We start from the raw sequence: 18,270 nt of genomic DNA on the forward strand, positions 1-18,270 counted from the left end.
TCACGACAGCTGACACATCCCACGGTCTAACACCAGAGCATTCTCTAGTACGGTTCCAGGCTGTCGTAGATGTAGACGGTGGTGAGCACCTTTCTATCCTGGAACGTAAACATGGTCCGCAATTAACGAATGTTACCCTCTCGTGTGTAAATTAAAATTCGTTTCTTTCGATATCTGATTCAATATTTCTCTGCTGCGTGCCCTCACAAATCTGCCCACGAAGTTTCATTATCCTTCGATCACACATTTTTCTTGGGGGCCCTTTCAGGCGGCGAAAGTTTAACCATAACCACCTTATATTTAACACATTAACTCATCTGTAAAACAGACATTTGTAGCTGTTTTAAACATGGGAGTCCGATCCCTTAATGAACTGGTGGCTGAATGGTTGACTGCTAGATTCCGCAGATCTGCCATATTTCGACGATTTTGGCTCATGCGTTTCACTCTCTATTACAAATAGTTCCAGAGCTACAGGTATTTCCAGGGCATTAAGATCAATTGATTCAGCAGGCCAGTCGAGGTGTGATATGGTATTCGTCCAACTACATTATGAAAATATAACTATTATAAACCTGAAGACGCGTCTGTATTGACATGAAACATGTAGTTGCGAGTAAAGCACCTTCATACAGCTATGTAGCTTTTGGAAACGCCTCATCATTCTCGACTTTCTTTATTTTTATGATACGAGGGCTATTCGGAAACTAAGTTCCGATCGGTCACGAAATGCAAACCACTGTGAAAATCCGATGAAGTTTTGCACAAATGTGTTGGGTAGTGTGTCTAGAATATCAGTCGATCGCGGCACGTTGCTCTTTCCGATTCTGAGCGCACAGTGAGCACATAAAGATGCGTAGAAAGTAGTGTCTCTCGCCAAGTATGACGGCCTGCTGAGAGATTTCGCCTAAAGTCGTGCCAGACCCGAGTCTATGGGACGGGTGAGAGTGGGGGAGAGGGGGGGGTTGAGCAGACCAGGCTATTCAGGGCGCCAGATTCATATTGTAACCTCCCAAAAGACAAAATAAAGTGTAACCTCCCAACAGTTTAAAATATATATATATATATATCACTCACATTCAGTGTAACCTCGCAACAGTTTATTATTTCGTAACCTCGCTATAATAACGTGACTAACCTCCCAATTAAAAATGTGACTCATTTATAACCTTTCAATAATTAACTGACTGTGAATCTAAACTGGTAAATTTGGACGTCAGCAGTGCTGCGTCATGGCCCTGAAAGAGCCTTCTGAATAAAGTGAAAATTATTACCTCAGTGAAGTCGCCGCATAACGCGTATATATCTGCTCCTATAAGAAATTCTTCTGGCACAGCCCAGTGCAATGCTGGCCGCTAGATGTGTCATGCATAAAAAGAAACAACTGATTTTTCCTTACGTTAATCGGGATGACAATGGATTGCAGAAATTAGTAAAATCTTTAAATTCAGATGAATGGTTGTCAAAGAGTTAATTTTATAAAAAAAAGATTATTATTAAAAGATTTTTTAAACATTTACATGGGACTTTATATAACAATAGTACAAATTTAGTTGTAACAAACTACATATGCGCGCGGTTGCTTTTACCTTATACTACATCGCTCAGGCACCGCCATCGCTCCCTAGGACCGGCCCCACCAACTCCATACGCCCGACTGCTAGCTGCTACTTACTCCTACTACCGACACACTGCTCTCTGCAGCCGACACTGCTCTCTGGTCTGCGATTCTATTATAGCTTACATATCGCAGACAGCGCGTGAGCAATCCATCGAAATTACATCTGCTCGAGTGCGCTAGCAATAAATTCCTTAGTCATGGACCTCTTACAATATTGTTTCACAAAGCACCTTAGCGTCCATCGCATGTTGGTCTATCGATTTTTCATACGACTGAAACGCATTGCGGTTGTTTATTAAACACATGCTAAGTTGATTTCTGAACGAATCGTAAGTTGTTTTTGAATGCGTGCATAGTGTACGTGATGTCTCTGCCAGGGAAATCCCCGTCACGTGTAGAAATAAAAAACTTCATCGCAGACAAAATGGGGTGAGGCTATACGAGCTGAGACGAATAAACTCGAACAGGTGAATGCCAATCGTTGTTTGTTTATGTGGTTGATTGGCTGTGCGAACGATCAGCGTTGTAATAATTATTAGCGAAATCCATAAATTCAAACTGCCAGAGTGGAAATAAACGACTAACAGGAATAACAGTAAAAAAGATTACACATTATCTTCTCGGTGTATTCAAGAAAATGAAATTTTGACAGAAAATTTTTGCCAGATCGCTAACTACCGGTTATACACTCCCCTGTTAGCAGGCTCAGTAAGTTCTGTTCTCAGTATAGAGCGGAAAACGCATTGTACGAACATGTAATAACGCCTACCTAAGAATAAACGCGGAATAACTGAACCTGTGGTTCTGGCAGAGCTGGTGAAGTCAACTGGAGAATAAGTTTTGACAATGGCAGAAATAGTTACAGAATTAGTGATGACAAGATTGTTTGTTACAACGAGAAAGGAGAAGACACAGGGACTTTACATAAATTATAAGGAAGAATACGATGATTCCAATTTTTTTATAAAAAATTCTTATTACAACATTTCGATGTCATGCTTGAGACAGTGAAGGGTATGAACGAAACCTGGAACTATTTGCTAATTTAAAGCTTTTTGCTTGTAGTAGGCCTAATAGGGGTTTGATGGTACTTCGTGAATTATGTTCTGCCGTGTAATTTAAGTGAATGAAGTACATAAAAATGACCATTTGTGCCACAACAGTCTCGCTTATTTGGCGTGTGTTACAACTGCTGCAATATTAGAAAGACCTATTTCGTTTTATCTAGCAGACGATGGCAAAACAGATGTAATCAAATCAAGAAACCACAGTAGTCTTGTGTACTATTCGTATTAACAATTTTTTTCAGTATTAGACACCGACACTTTAATTTTTCAGGTAACAAAATGCTTGACGAATTTTGGTGAGGTGACAGATTCATCCGCAGAAAGGGATGCACGCCGTGTAAAGCTGTAGCAAGATCAGAGAGAAAAAAAATGGTGGGACCAAAGAATTGTAGAAATTTGTACTAAATTGTTTGTCTCTTGTCTTTACTGGTTTTATGTTTGCAGTATTTAACTTTATGTCACACAAAAGAGAAAGTTATTAGCTAACAGGCGATAAAGGGTGCAAATTTTCTGACGAGTTCTTAGTCTCCCGGTCACAAATAATTCCTTCCAGTATTACCTTTTTTTTAAGAAAAAAAGAAGGGGTAGGATGTCAAAACGGTTAACTGGGAGCAGGAGAGGCACCACAGGACATATTAATTTCCAGTGTCCTGAATAAAGGTTTGATGGCTTCCATTACAAAATATACACGTTTGAATTCCACAAAGCGAAATACAGTGACGTGCGATAGAAGAATGCTGTGTGAAGAGGGATGGGGCTGCAGTTTGGCCCACATAAAACCGAATAACATGTCTTACATTTCCTCGAAGATATGTGTTTTGTATATCAAACTCTTCGGAAAGATGTGCGCTGCAAAACGAACATATTTTTGAAAAATAGATTTTTTTACATTTTTGACGTCTCATCTCAAACACTCGAGGGTGGGTGGGCGCCAATATCAAGTTTTAGCCCCGCTTCGGAAATATTGTAGATCCGAAAACGTGCAGTCAACCGTAACATAACTGTCCTGGGTTTCGATCTTCATGACAATTCTCGGTCGCAATCCGTAGGGGCAATAACAATGCTCCTGCAGCGTTTTCTAAGGGTAGGGTTCGATCTTCCACAACACAGCCCGTAATTGTCTCATCCTGAGTTTCATCTCTGCTCACATGAACCGCTGGATATGAAGACCATGTTTTGGCACAGACAACGAGCTCTAGACGAGCGTAGAGAATTGGCTGAAAACACAGGCGGAGCCTTCTATGACAAGGGTATTGGGAAGTTGACACAATGCTACGACCAATGTTTAAGTCGGAGCGTGAATATGTAGAGAAGTAGCTGTAAGGCGTAGCTAACTACTGCAAATAAATATTTTTTTATTTTCACAGTGATTTCCATTTCGCGACCGATCGGAACTTATTTTCCAGATAGCCCTCGCAATTTGAGTGGTTATTGAATGCTGAATGCGTTTCTTCGTGGTTTCCCTCCCCAGAAAGTTGTTTATTGCAACTGGGTGCCTAAGTCGTAGTCAAACCAGCAACGTATGCGTGCGGCGCTGTGATCATGGCTGTTGTCATCTTGGAAGAAGGGGGTGTCCACGGCACATTTATCGTGAAGATTCCGTAGAAATGGCAACATTCGGTCTCCGACAATGTTTAAAGTAAACGTCTTGGTTCATCTTCACGGTAACCTGAATGAGAGGGCTCAAGATATTGTACCCAAAATGTCGCCGAAAAGTCACAGAATCACCTCCGTCCTGTACTACACCCGCCACACACTGCTGATTAGTAAGAATGGATACTTGAGTTTCTTAATAGGAGCTGGTTGACCAGTTTCGCATCCTGACTGGCGAATTCAAAACGAACTGTTCCTCAGAGTGTTATACCTACAAAGGTGAAAATCGGTTGAGCTTCATCAATTTCTCGGCTGTGTGTAGTGCAGCGCACTTCAGCATTACGAAACAAACCTAACTACTCGGAAATTACTAATTCGTGTGGCCTAAAGAATTCCTTACACCTACATCAAAGCTAAATTTTGATGTAACCGACTGAACAGTGATTTTCGTCCTGAGGTGCTGCGCTACCATCCTCTCCCCCACCCCCACCCCTCCCAAGCACTGGGCCACATTTCACGCGGACTGCTGCGTGGAGTACGAGGAAGTCCACCACTCTGAGGGTCAAGGCGGTACTAGAACATTTTTGCACACACGAGACTTATCATTTGGCATCCTTCCTCCCCCCTGTTCCCTCGCACATTTCCACACCTGTGATTTTTCGCTACTAATGGTTATATGCACTACATACAAACTTGTTTTTTGGCACCCCTCCAGTGTGACGCCCCAAGCGGCGGCTTATGTTATTTTGGCTTTAAGCTGACAATTCCTTGACACCAATACACAGAGGTTCATCGACCGTGCACTTCGTAAGCTTTCTATAAAAATTTATCTATAAATGAAAATACTGAATATTCTTTTTTCAAAAATTTTCTCCTCATGTAACGTGTGCTTTAGTTGTTGTATTCAACTGCTGAGCAATAGCGAATGTTGGTTGGCCCTGCGTTGTGCATGTGAACAGTGTCGTGAAACAGAACTTTAAACTTAGTGGAATACTGAATTTGAAATAATTAAAACTAATCAAATTGATGCCAAAACTAACTCAGTGAAAACTGTTAAATTGCAACTCAATACTCAAGTACGTTATGAACGTTGTGTGACATGAAGTGCAATTTCTGACCTGAAATGTTCACAAAAATAAAATGCTGTTGTACTCAGTAAAAATAACTATTTGAGATCACCTACACTGTCCACTGTACAATGATTTTATCTTGGAACTCTTCCATTTGGTCCGTGTTTGCTTAGAAAAAGAGTAATATCAGAAAATCAGGGCGGACTCAATTTTCTGATATTACTGTCCGTCCACTGTAACTTAATCTGCTTGCTTAGCACAACACCTGATAATTCTGAGTATGAACTCTCATAAGAATAGAAAGTAAGATCTGACATGAAATGAAAGTAACTTACGTCGTCCTCAACATGTTTTGTGTCTAGTGTACTGACGTTCTCAAAGCAAATAGAAATCAGCAGATACAGAAGCCGAAGAAAAAAAAAACTACTCACTGCAACTTTTTTTTTAGAAACACTCTGTCTCTTAGTTTGGCGTAAGGTGCAATGCACACACGACAGAATATTCAAAATTTTCCTAAGAATGATGGAGGAGGGGTTTCCTTTAATGAAAGTCGTTCTTGAAAAATTGATCTAATTATTGTCAAACCAGACTGTACAGCATAAGAAGACAACTACGATTTTCTCTCTTCAAAAATTACAGACATTCCAACAGACTGAGTTACTTGTGATATAATGAAAACAATGAACTCAAAATAAACACTAACCATGAATGTTATTAGTAGTCTGAGGGACAAAGATTTCCTGCAATTAATATGTCTGACAAACAAACATCTGATTCTCGGGCATGCATTTGTTACCTTGAAAACTCCTTCCAAAAAAATCTTCTCCATCAGTACACAGATGAGCCACGCGCTTAATACATTGTTTGTTCGTCTTTGGAACGAAATACATCAGTGATTCTGCGTATCAGGGACCCGACAGTTTGTTGGTAGGTTTGGGGAGACAAATGGCTCTGAGCACTATGGGACTTAACATCTGAGGTCATCAGTCCCCTAGAACTTAGAACTACTTAAACCTAACTAACCTAAGGACAACACACACAGCCATGCCCGAGGCAGGATTCGAACCTACGACGGTAGCGGTCCGGCGGTTCCAGACTGAAGCGCCTAGAATCGCTTGGCCACACCGGACGGCTGGGGAGACACGTGGCATTAGACGTCTACGCACTGATCATGTAATTCGCGGAAATAACAGGTTGCTGATTTGCGTACGCGGTGATGGCGCCCGTTAGCGACCGAGATGAGTTTCATAGAATTTACATCTGGTAATTTTGGTCGCCGAGACATGAACGTGAGTTCATGCTCCTCAAACCACTGTAGCACGGATCTGGTTCAAGATACGGGCAATTATACTGCTGAAAGATGACATCGTCGTTTGGGAAGACATCAAGCATGAAGGGTTTCAGGTCGTCCTTAGCCGTCAGTGTGTGTTCGATTACTACCGCAAGTCCCATGGAAGCGCAGGAAAATGTTTTCCATAGCTTTATACTGCTCCAACCAGACTGCGTCCATTGCGCACTGCACGTTTCGATGACGGCGTTTGTGGAGACGACCAGCCATCTAATGTAGCAGAAGTGTGATTCATCTGAAGAGCTGACACATATCCATCGATCTACGGTCGAATCCCGCTGGTCCCGTACCCACTGCCGTAATTGACGATGTCGTTGGGTTAACACGGGGGGGGGGGGGGGGTTGGTCTGCTGCCAGTGATCTCTGTACTAACTGGATGTTGAACTTCAGCTATCTGATCGTGCCAGCCATAGATGCTCATATGCTCATATTTCGTTTCTTGCCAAACTACAACATGGCTGCTAGGAAATGTCACTAGAACACGAAAAGAAAATACTTTTCAATTCCGCTCCCTCATCAGCCTACCTATTACATCATATGTTGACATAAAGTTCAAAACAAGACATCAGTCTGCAATTCTTTGTCACATGCAGACCGATGGAAATTTGTTTGCCTAACTACAATATGGCGGACGATACAAAGCACGTGATTTGCAGACACGCTGCAGTTCTACTCTCAGACACCAGACTTCTACATCCAGTTTATATAGAGATCACTGTCTGCTGCGGAGCTCCATGTTCAACAATATACAATGAATAGTGTGCTCCGAAACAATTGTACGTGCACCAATGTTGTGTTTTTTCGGCAGAGATCCCACAGACTGCCACCTACTCTGCTTCACAGAGCAGGCAAGAGTTCAAATCCCAAGTTCGGTGAAGTGTCGTGGACGTCTAACCACTTGTCACCGGGGGTATAATCCGTTCATCATAAGAATAAACCTGATCCTGATGTAAACATTGCACTACGTATTCTTCCGCATTTGCTGGAACCTCATTGGATTTCCATTTCATGTGGGACTGCAGCCAAGCTGTCTAGAGTTCTGTCAAATATGATAATAAGGATACGTTTTGTGCTGTGCGTTACGCGCACATCGACTTAGCGATAACACGGGACAACAGCTATACCGGCGCATTTAACTTGGACAGCACTGGTCGGTCAGCTGGTACAGCTAGCCTGCAGTGACTTGGCCAGCGGCAGTTTACACGTAAAAAGAGACAAGCGGAGGAACAATACGGCTTCGAATGTCACTTAATTTTTAAGCAAAATGAAAATACACTGCAAATTTCCCACAATACACACCTTACACGACTAGACGAAAACCGCAACACGTTATCATTTTCAGCTAACGTACTGTTGACTGGCGACTCCATAGACTGCTGTGTGCACAACGACCATAAAATAAATAAAATTAGAAGGAAGGTCAGCATTCGGCGTAATTTTGATGATTTATTAACAGCAAAATCGATTTTCGACTCATAATGATCATCTTCAATGCTGGACGTTAAACATTTCACATAGCGATCAGTGAATAAGAGACAAAAGACACCTTAGTACAATCCAACTGTTGGGAAGAACATACCTTTAGCGTACAAATTATAGCTCGTAGGCACTGGCGTCTAGTTATTAGTAACAGAAGCTATGAAACGATCACAATAACTGAAGCCGCTGTTTACATTCACCTATACAGCAGAACTCGGTGTAACAGGGGCCTGGAACGCCCTCTATGTAACGTGTGTCATGTGAAGACTTAACATTACTTTATTTGGCAAGAGATTACCACAAAATATCAAATGTGCACTTGCAAATCATTAATTGAATATTTCAAATTTAAAATTGTACTTTAAAACTTCCAGCACTGAAGATGATCATTATGTGATCGAAAATCGATTTTCCTGTTAATAAATCATCAAAATTACGGTCATTGCTGACCTTCCTTCTAATTTTTAACGCACTCTTGTAATTAAAAACAAGAATGAGGAAAATTCCTGTTTTCTGCATAAGGTGTGTGTAACGTAAGAGAGTGTCAGTAGTCTGGTAATCCATTAGCTCCTTCCTCATCCGAATCCGAGAAATACATTTGAGTTCTGGAAGTGTCACCTGCTAAGTTGATAAGGAGCCTATCAACAACAGAGTCCACGAAGACAACGAGGCGCAGCGGTTTCTCTACTTCTTTTACGACGATCCGTTCTATATCCCGCCAGCGTTCGGCAGTGACGTGTGAAAAAACTCCCTGTGTTAGTTACAGTACGTCTGGCAGCTTAACAGTCTTATTACTTCTCCGGCCAAATCCCGCAGTTTGGCTCCAGATCAGTTCTGTTGGGTTTATATTGTAATGGTACATGGTATTGTAATGGTAATGTAAAAATGCAGCATTTGTATGATGTGCTCGATGCTGTGAAAATGATTGTTTTTCATGTTTCTACGATACTTACCTACCTCTGTGATGTAAAACGATGGACATAGTCCAAATAAAGAGGATTTGGTTTTTCATTTTTGCCTTAAAAATTAAATTGTTATGTTTTCTTAATTTAAACAACTTTTATGAACAGTCTTCCATAAAACATCGATAATTACGGATTTGTATGTGAAACGGAAAACGGAATTTCGCGTTCAATATGTGATTAGAAACAAGACGACGTGCATTATTTATAAAAAATGATGAGTTGTATAATTACGTTATGTAGGTATTTCAAATTGAGCGAGAAAAAAATGATAGGAAGGAAGTTTGAACAACAAACGAACAACGGCGTTTGGATGACATTCTACAGGGCTATTACAAATGATTGAAGCGATTTCATAAATTCACTGTAGCTCCATTCATTGACATATGGTCACGACACACTGCAGATACGTAGAAAAACTCATAAAGTTTTGTTCGGCTGAAGCCGCACTTCAGGTTTCTGCTGTCAGAGCGCTCGAGAGCTCAGTGAGACAAAATGGCGACAGGAGCCGAGAAAGCGTATGTCGTGCTTGAAATGCACTCATATCAGTCAGTCATAACAGTGCAACGACACTTCAGGACGAAGTTCAACAAAGATCCACCAACTGCTAACTCCATTCGGCGATGGTATGCGCAGTTTAAAGCTTCTGGATGCCTCTGTAAGGGGAAATCAACGGGTCGGCCTGCAGTGAGCGAAGAAACGGTTGAACGCGTGCGGGCAAGTTTCACGCATAGCCCGCGGAAAATTGGCTCATGCCAGAACTGGAGACCGACAGCGCCGACTTCATCTTTCAACAGGATGGTTCTCCACCGCACTTCCATCATGATGTTCGGCATTTCTTAAACAGGAGATTGGAAAACCGATAGATCGGTCGTGGTGGAGATCATGTTCGGTAACTCATGTCATGGCCTCCATGCTCTCCCGACTTAACCCCATGCGATTTCTTTCTGTGGGGTTATGTGAAAGATTCAGTGTTTAAACCTCCTCTACCAAGAAACGTGCCAGAACTGCGAGCTCGCATCAACGATGCTTTCGAATTCATTGATGGGGACATGCTGCGCCGAGTGTGGGAGGAACTTGATTATCGGCTTGATGTCTGCCGAATCACTAAAGGGGCACATATCGAACATTTGTGAATGCCTAAAAAAACTTTTTGAGTTTTTGTATGTGTGTGCAAAGCATTGTGAAAATATCTCAAATAATAAAGTTATTGTAGAGCTGTGAAATCGGTTCAATCATTTGTAATAACCCTGTATTGTGCTACCAACTACACTGCACGCTCACTACGGATTTTACTTATCAGTTGTAGTATATACAGCACTGGGAAAACTTCGAAGCCGATTATCTCCGTAAATTTATGAAAAACATTATGAACAGCCTGTTTCTGGGCACTTTTTAACCGTGTTCCACGCGCATGTTTCACTACGGAATAGAAAGCACCCTCAGCCATTTTCATACTGCGCATTCACAGCGCGACAATCAGAGCACAATGTTGCAGAGGCTGAGACTGCACGATTTTTGAAATAAAAACTACGTAGCTAAAGCGTGATTAAGAAAAAAACGTTGATGGCTGTTAATACATTTGGATACCTTAAAGTTTCATTTAATGTAACTTAGTAATAAGATATCTAATACATAAGTAGGACCTGCTTCCGAGAGCGTAACAACACCAGCGTGCGTGTGCTGGGGCTTCTGACCAATCATCGCGTTTGAGTTTGTTTACACCAGGTTTATTCTTATGATGAACGGATTATAGCTTCACTGTCGTCCTACGACTTTCCATAGAAGCCCACCGCAGTAGTACGTGAATATTCGGCCACCTTCACCGTTTTCGAGATACTCGTTCACAGGGTCTGCGTAATAATAATAATTTGCCTTTTGTCAAAGTCGCTTATCGCAATGGATTTCCGCTACTGCAGCCCATATCTTCGCTAGGGTGATCCCCTGTCTGTGTCTGCTCTGCTTACATACTGTTATCGCGTCACGGGTCCACCACGCCACCAGGCGGCATCCAACGTCGCGCGGGGGTGGGGGGAATGGGCAGTGGTCATGATATTTTGACTTATCAGTGAAGAATCAATAACGTACGTAGACAAACAAGTTTTCATCTCTGTAATAAAGTATTGCAAATAATGTCACTCTGTTTCACAGATACCAAATCTCCTTCTCTAAAATTTCAACTGCTCGTTACTATGCCTCAAATAAGAATGCCCCAGCGCTGCATAACAGACAGGAGAGCAAGCAAACCACAGAAAAAATTTAAACAGAGTCAAAGACCTTATTCACTACTCATGCAGCGCGCTCATTCTATTTGTCCCAGCACAGCATAGGTGATTTATTTACAATGGCAGAAAACCTATGATAACCTTACAACTTCACATGTAATCTTAAAAGACCTTTGGTGTTAGAACAAATCGGTGCACGCATCCCACCATTCCCAGTGGATTATTGGCGTATCCTGTCCACAGTCTTCATGAAATGTGTGTATGGAAATTTTGGCATAGAGACCCGTTCCAGGGTACTCACACACACACACACACGCACACACACACACACACATACACACACAGTCCCGAGAGCAGAAAATTTCCGACCAGACCGGAAATCGAACCCGCGGTCCCGTGATCGACGAGAGTCAGCAACGCTAACCACAAGACCACGAGCTGCTGACCCCAATGTTCATGATGTAGGGTTACATCAAGGTTAGGTTTACCTACGCCACAATGTTAGCAGCTGCTTACGTAATAAGTGAATGTATTACATCATACATGCGATTCGCACATTCTCGTTTCCCGCTGGAGGAATTATGCCACAGGGAATGTGGCTCTGTAACGAGCGATTCAGTCATTTCTGAATCAGCGTTCCTGCCTCTACATCTACGCTCTATGCTACCTTACGGTGTATGGTGGAGGGTACTCCGTGTACCTCGGTCACATCTCCTCTTTCCCTGTCCAATGGCAAATAGTGCGCGGGAAGAACGATTGTTGATAAGTCTTGAAACAGGTTCGACTTTCTAATTATGCCTCCATGGAGTTTCCGTGAAAGACACGTAGCAAAAAGCAACGTATTGGTTGATTCTTCTTGGAAAGTGTGCTCATCGAATTTTAACGGTAAACTACTCCATGGTGTACAACGATGACACATCTCCTCATATTTACGCGATATATTTTGATTACCTTTCGGCGTTGCTCAATAAGTCTGCCCAGAGTCTGTGGAAAAACAGTGTTTATATCAACTGTAGACATTTTTTCAGTGTGTGTTTCTGAAGATCCATATCATTGTTCTGTGTAATTTCTAGTCAACCCTGCCTCACACTGCAACGGCGATGTAAAAGAACCGCCACACCAGTTGCTAGCCGGCCGCGGTGGTCTAGCGGTTCTAGGCGCTCAGTCCGGAACCGCGGGACTGCTACGGTCGCCGGTTCGAATCCTGCCTCGGGCATGGATGTGTGTGATGTCCTTAGGTTAGTTAGGTTTAAGTAGTTCTAGGTTCTAGGGGACTGATGACCACAGATCTTAAGTCCCATCGAGCTCAGAGCCATTTGAACCATTTTGAACACCAGTTGCTGCTCCTGTTGAATCCGCTGATGCTCTCTGTTGGCGATTTGTATAGCCGTTGTCTGCGCAATGTTTCATTGCATCGTTCAAAAAGTACGCCTTCTTCGTCCCGTATAAGCATCTCACGACAGTCCATTCTCATGCCGTTCCAGATTAAGAGAGAAAATAATTGGAATCTTATTAATCATCACATACACTCGCATCCGTTGCCATTGGATTTCCGATAAATTGGAAAAGAGAAAAATAAAAAAAATCATGTAACAGCTACTTACGTCAGTAGAAAGTATTACCTGACAACGCCCCTCTCGTAACGTTTGCCAGTGGAGTTGAGATCTCTGTGACGCTTTCACACTTAACGAAAAGAATCTGTGTCGATACGTACTGCTCGCCTTTCGATTTCTTCTGTTTTCGATGTCAATCCTATCTGGTAAGGCGTCTTGACAGATTAGCACTACTCAAGTATTCGTTATGATTTTGTAAGTTACCTCATTCGTGAATACACTTCCTGAAGATTCTTCCAAAGAATATTAGTCTGAAAATAATCTGTTGTCCGACACAGTCTCATTAATTCCAGTACAAAACACCGGTTTCGGCCTTCACCGTTCATCTTCAGATCGTGACAGACGCCGTGGTTCACTTCAACGCTGCTGAAACCTCATTGTTAGCTGATTGACAATGACGTTACACAGTGGTGGGAGTGAACCACGGCATCTGTCTTATGATCTGAGGATGAACGGTGACAGCCGAAATCGGTGATTTCTTATTGGAACTGTACTGTGCATCTCCTCCCCGTAGAGCTACTTAATGTGTATTTTTAGATTTTCCCGGCTTAGCAAGATTTTGAAAATTTCCTGGACGACATCAGCCGGCTGAATACCCGAGAAATATTCAAAAGCGTATTAGAATTGTTGTGATTGTTTCGGACACTAAATTACTTTCAAAGCAAGGTATTGTCGGCGTTTCCAGTACGATTGAAATGTCGTTCTTTCCAAAAATCTCAGTGCACCATCTGTCTGTCTTTCGATTAATTTTATGTAGTCGTCCCACTTTCTAAGTTACTTCAAAAAATACAGTTTAGTTTTGAGACGGGTCATAAGAGAGGCAAAAGTAAAGGAAAATGATATTATGGAGTCACCCAATAAAGCAAGTCCATGTGGAAAGCTGTACAGGGTCTTACAGAGAAGAATACAATTCACAAAAACATTGTGATACCACAGGATGGGAAAAATGTCACTGATCCTAGGGCAACTGCAAACAAATTCAGTTCTTTACATACAACTATTGCTCATAAATCAGTGGAAGAAAAATTTGGCGTCATACAACTGTTGCTGATAAATCAGTGGAGGAAAAATTTGGAAATGCACCCAACACGACATTTAAAGAATATTCACGTACTGAAATAAATAATCTATCATTTGTCTCGGCCCAGTAGGCTTATTTGAATTTCTGAATACCATTTATTCGCTGAAGAGTAAATATTCAGTTGGTAACAATGACATGACAGATTATATTATAAAAATATCAGGAAGACACACACTCCCTCTTTAGTTAGATATCTGTAATTCATCTTTATCAAGTGTTGTCTTCCGAAAGCTATTAAAAACAGTGCCCTCGAACAAAAAGTTAATCAGCACTGTACGGGAAACTATAGAACTACTCTCAAAATTTTCAAAATTTATTGAAAAAGTGTGTCTTTCGTAGCTGATTACATTATTCGATAAAAATAATGTTATTTCTGCTTGTCAATGGCTTCAGGGTACAAGGCTCAACTGAAACTGCTACTTTCAACCTAATGAACCTTATCTTAAATGCAGAGAACTGTCACAGAGAAATCCCAGTTTTATTCATAGTTCTAAAAAAAGAATTTAATATGGCTGATAATTCTGTGCCCCTGAGAAAGCTTGGACGATACGGTGCAAGAAACGTCCCAAATGAGTAGGTTAAATCGTATATGGAATATCACTCTCATGCAACCGAAATAAAATACATGGAAGGAAATAAACTCTAAGCACTCCTTTCAGAACAGTGTGTACTAAGTCACTGTGTTTCACAGGGCTCAATCCTAGGTCTGTTTCATTTTTGTATACGTAAATGAGTTCCCGTTACACGTTAAGGATTCAGAATGAGTACCATTTTCAGATGACATGAGTCTATTGATAGTAGGGAATAACGAAGGGCCGGCCGATGTGGCCGAGCTGTTCTAGGCGCTTCAGTCCGGGACCGCGCGACTGCTACGGTCGCAGGTTCGAATCCTGCCTCGGGCATGGATATGTGTGATGTCCTTAGGTTAGTTAGGTTTAAGTAGTTCTAAGTTCTAGGGGACTGATGACCTCAGATGTTAAGTCCCATAGTGCTCAGAGCCATTTGAACCATTTGAATAACGAAGATCTCACTACATCTGTAAAAGATATTACAAATGAAGTGTCTGAACGGCCTACTAGAAACAGACTAATAACAGATCCCAAGAAGACTATGTTCAAGAATTCCCCTACGGATTAAAATAAAACTGCAGCAAATCCATAAATATGTATGTACAACCAGAACATTAGTGCTGTCACAGAAACTAAATTTCTTGCGGTTCACATTTAAGAAAATCTCATACGGAATTCTCGTATCACATCCCTAAATTTAAAGCTAGCAAAACTGAGCTAGTAAGAATGCTTTTCAACAAAACCAGTGCTGATACAGTTAGAGTCATATATTTTGCTCGCGTACATTCGTTACTGAGGTACGGTGTGATTTTCTGGAGCAATGTACGCCAGACCAATACAGTTTTCAGGAAGAAAAGGGCAGTTATAAGATAAATTAAAAAGCAAGAAGCAGGAAATTTCAAACCTTTCTTTAATAATCTAAAAATCGTATCTGTTCCCTGTATTCATAAACCGGAAGTATTTATACGAGGGCGGTTCAGAAAGTAACCTCCGATCGGTCACAGTGCGGGTTGTGGGGGGAGTAGCGACGCCATCTGTGCGTTCACGCACTCAACAGGTCAGTCGGCATCAAGCCGTGGTCGAGTGAACGTCGTACCTGCGCTAGTTTAGTTTTTGTGGCAGTTTGAAATGTGTGCTGCAATAGAAAACCCCGCCAAATGTGAAGTGCGTGCTGTCATAAGGTTTTTTACAGCCAAAGGATATTCTGCAGCAGCTATTCATCGTGAGCTTTGTGCCGTGTACGGACCAAGAGTTATGAGTGAAGGAGTTGTCCGTGAATGGGTACGTTTATTTGAAAGTGGACGAGAAAACGTTCATGATGAAGAGAGGAGTGGTAGACCATCATTGGTGACTGACGAACTCGTTCAGACAGTTGATGCAAAAGTTCGTGAAAATCGACGTTTCTCAATGTCGGAGTTGTCTACTGGTTTTCCACAGATTTCTAAGACTCTCCTGTACGAGATAGTGACAGCAAGATTGGGTTACCGTAAGTTCTGTGCACGATGGGTGCCCAAAATTCTTACCGACCACCACAAAACTCAAAGAATGGCCTCTGCATTAGACTTTCTGTCACGTTATGAGGACGAAGGAGAACCATTGTTAAACAGAATCGTGACCGATGACGAAACCTGGATTAAGTACGTGAACCCTGAGACAAAAGAACAATCAAAGATGTGGGCACATTCAAATTCGCCTACCAAACCAAGAAAAGCCTCGCAAGATTTTTCTGCCAGAAAACTGATGGCAACGGTGTTTTGGGATGCCAAAGGGGTGTTGTTGGTTGAATTCATGGAACGTGGTACGACCATTAATCAAGACGTGTACTGTGAAACAATAAAAAAGTTACGACGGGCTATACAGAACAAACGCCGTGGTATGCTGACTTCCGGTATCGTTTTTTTGTACGATAACGCCCGTCCTCACTCTGCTCGCAGAACAACGGCCCTTCTTGAGTCCTTCAAGTGGGACGTTATCAACCATCCACCTTACAGCCCAGACCTGGCGCCAAGTGATTATCACCTCTTCATGCATTTGAAGAAATGGCTCGGGTCACAGCGGTTTGATGACGACGAAGAGCTCAAAGATGCGGTCACAGGCTGGCTCCAGGCACAAGCGGGTGATTTTTATGCAGAAGGAATTTCAAAGCTTGTGAAGAGATACGATAAGTGCCTCAATCGCTATGGAGACTACGTAGAAAAATAGTGCAAAGATGTAGTTGTAAGATGTATATATTAAAATATTTTTATTTAACTTGGTGTATTTTTTTAAATCAACCGGAGGTTACTTTCTGAACGGCCCTCGTATGCAACTAAGAGATTATAATGAGGTAAGATGATTACAGTACCACGGCAAACAGTGATATTCGTGTTATTCATTGCAACTTCACGCTCTGCCAAAACCTGAAACGTGGCAGGATAGTCTCTGACCACAATTTCATTTTTTATTAAATGATCTACTTAATTCAGAGTGTAATCAAGTCCTCCTTGAGCAACGCTCGTTACATCGTGTATTTTAAATTGTGTTAATACATGCAGGAGATATGCTTGGTGTAGTTCTAACATCTTGATTGGCATTCTATTCATTTTAATGTGGCACTGGATTCTTACTTCACGTTTACCCTTGGTATATTGGTCTGGCCTGGGCTAAAGCCACTGTAATTTTCGCAGGGTGAGAACGACCTGTGGCCCGTTTCGGCGGCGAGGCACTATAGGAATCGGATAAGGTGACATTCACAATGGTACCGGTCAACGGTGGTCGGACACAGTTGCCAGAGGTCGGCTTAATCACAGTGCGTCCGATCTTCTTCGTCAGTTTCTGACAGGGTCAAGGAGGTTAGGTTAGAACCTCTTCTATGTATGAAGTTATGAAGTACAGTACAGATTACGTTTTAACCTCCTGGGGTGAAATGGATACCACGTCGCCTGTGTGCTTGGAGACGAGAGCTGCAGTGTAGCTTTTGCTATTAAGAAGATGCCGAATGCATGTTAACGTGCTATATCCATGTCGAAAAGGACGTGGCCAGTACTGTACACCCCATCCTCAGTTTTGCAGTAACCAGGCAAGTTTTACGAATACGAGATGAAGAGAGAAACGTTTTGTTACATACTCGTGTGACCTTAACTAAAATTAAAACCACTCTGTGTTGGTGTACTTATTCGAAGCACTGCAGACAGACGTCAGTTATACGACATTCCAGTACTCGTGTTAGTCAACGGCCTTGCCGCAGTGGCAACACCGGTTCCCGTCAGATCACCGAAGTCAAGCGCTATCGGGCTGGGCTAGCTCTTGGATGGGTGACCATCCGGTCTGCCGAGCGCTGTTGGCAAGCGGGGTGCACTCAGTCCTTGTGAGGCAAACTGAGGAGCTACTTGATTGAGAAGTAGCGGCTCCGTCTCGGAAACGTACATCCGGGCGGGAGAGCGGTGTGCTGACCACATGCTCCTCCATATCCGCATCCAGTGACGCCTGTGGGCTAAGGATGACACGGCGGCCGGTCGGTACCGTTGGGCCTTCACGGCCTTTTCGGGAGGAGTTTAGTTTTTTTAGTTTAGTGCCTGTGTTATTCTGATTACGATGCATTTTTTGGACATGTATGCATGTCTAAAGGAACAGGCACTGCGGCGACTGTAGCCTTTATGAAAT

General features: G+C 42.3%; 1 pseudogene; it reads left to right on the forward strand.

Annotated features, from left to right (window-relative positions):
• The first annotated feature begins 17,835 nt into the window (after nt 1-17,835).
• On the forward strand, nt 17,836-17,953 carry LOC126189432 (5S ribosomal RNA; annotated as a pseudogene).
• The last annotated feature ends 317 nt before the right edge of the window (nt 17,954-18,270 follow it).

This window comes from Schistocerca cancellata, chromosome 5 (assembly GCF_023864275.1).
Source record: "Schistocerca cancellata isolate TAMUIC-IGC-003103 chromosome 5, iqSchCanc2.1, whole genome shotgun sequence".
Taxonomy (NCBI): Eukaryota; Metazoa; Arthropoda; class Insecta; order Orthoptera; family Acrididae; genus Schistocerca; species Schistocerca cancellata.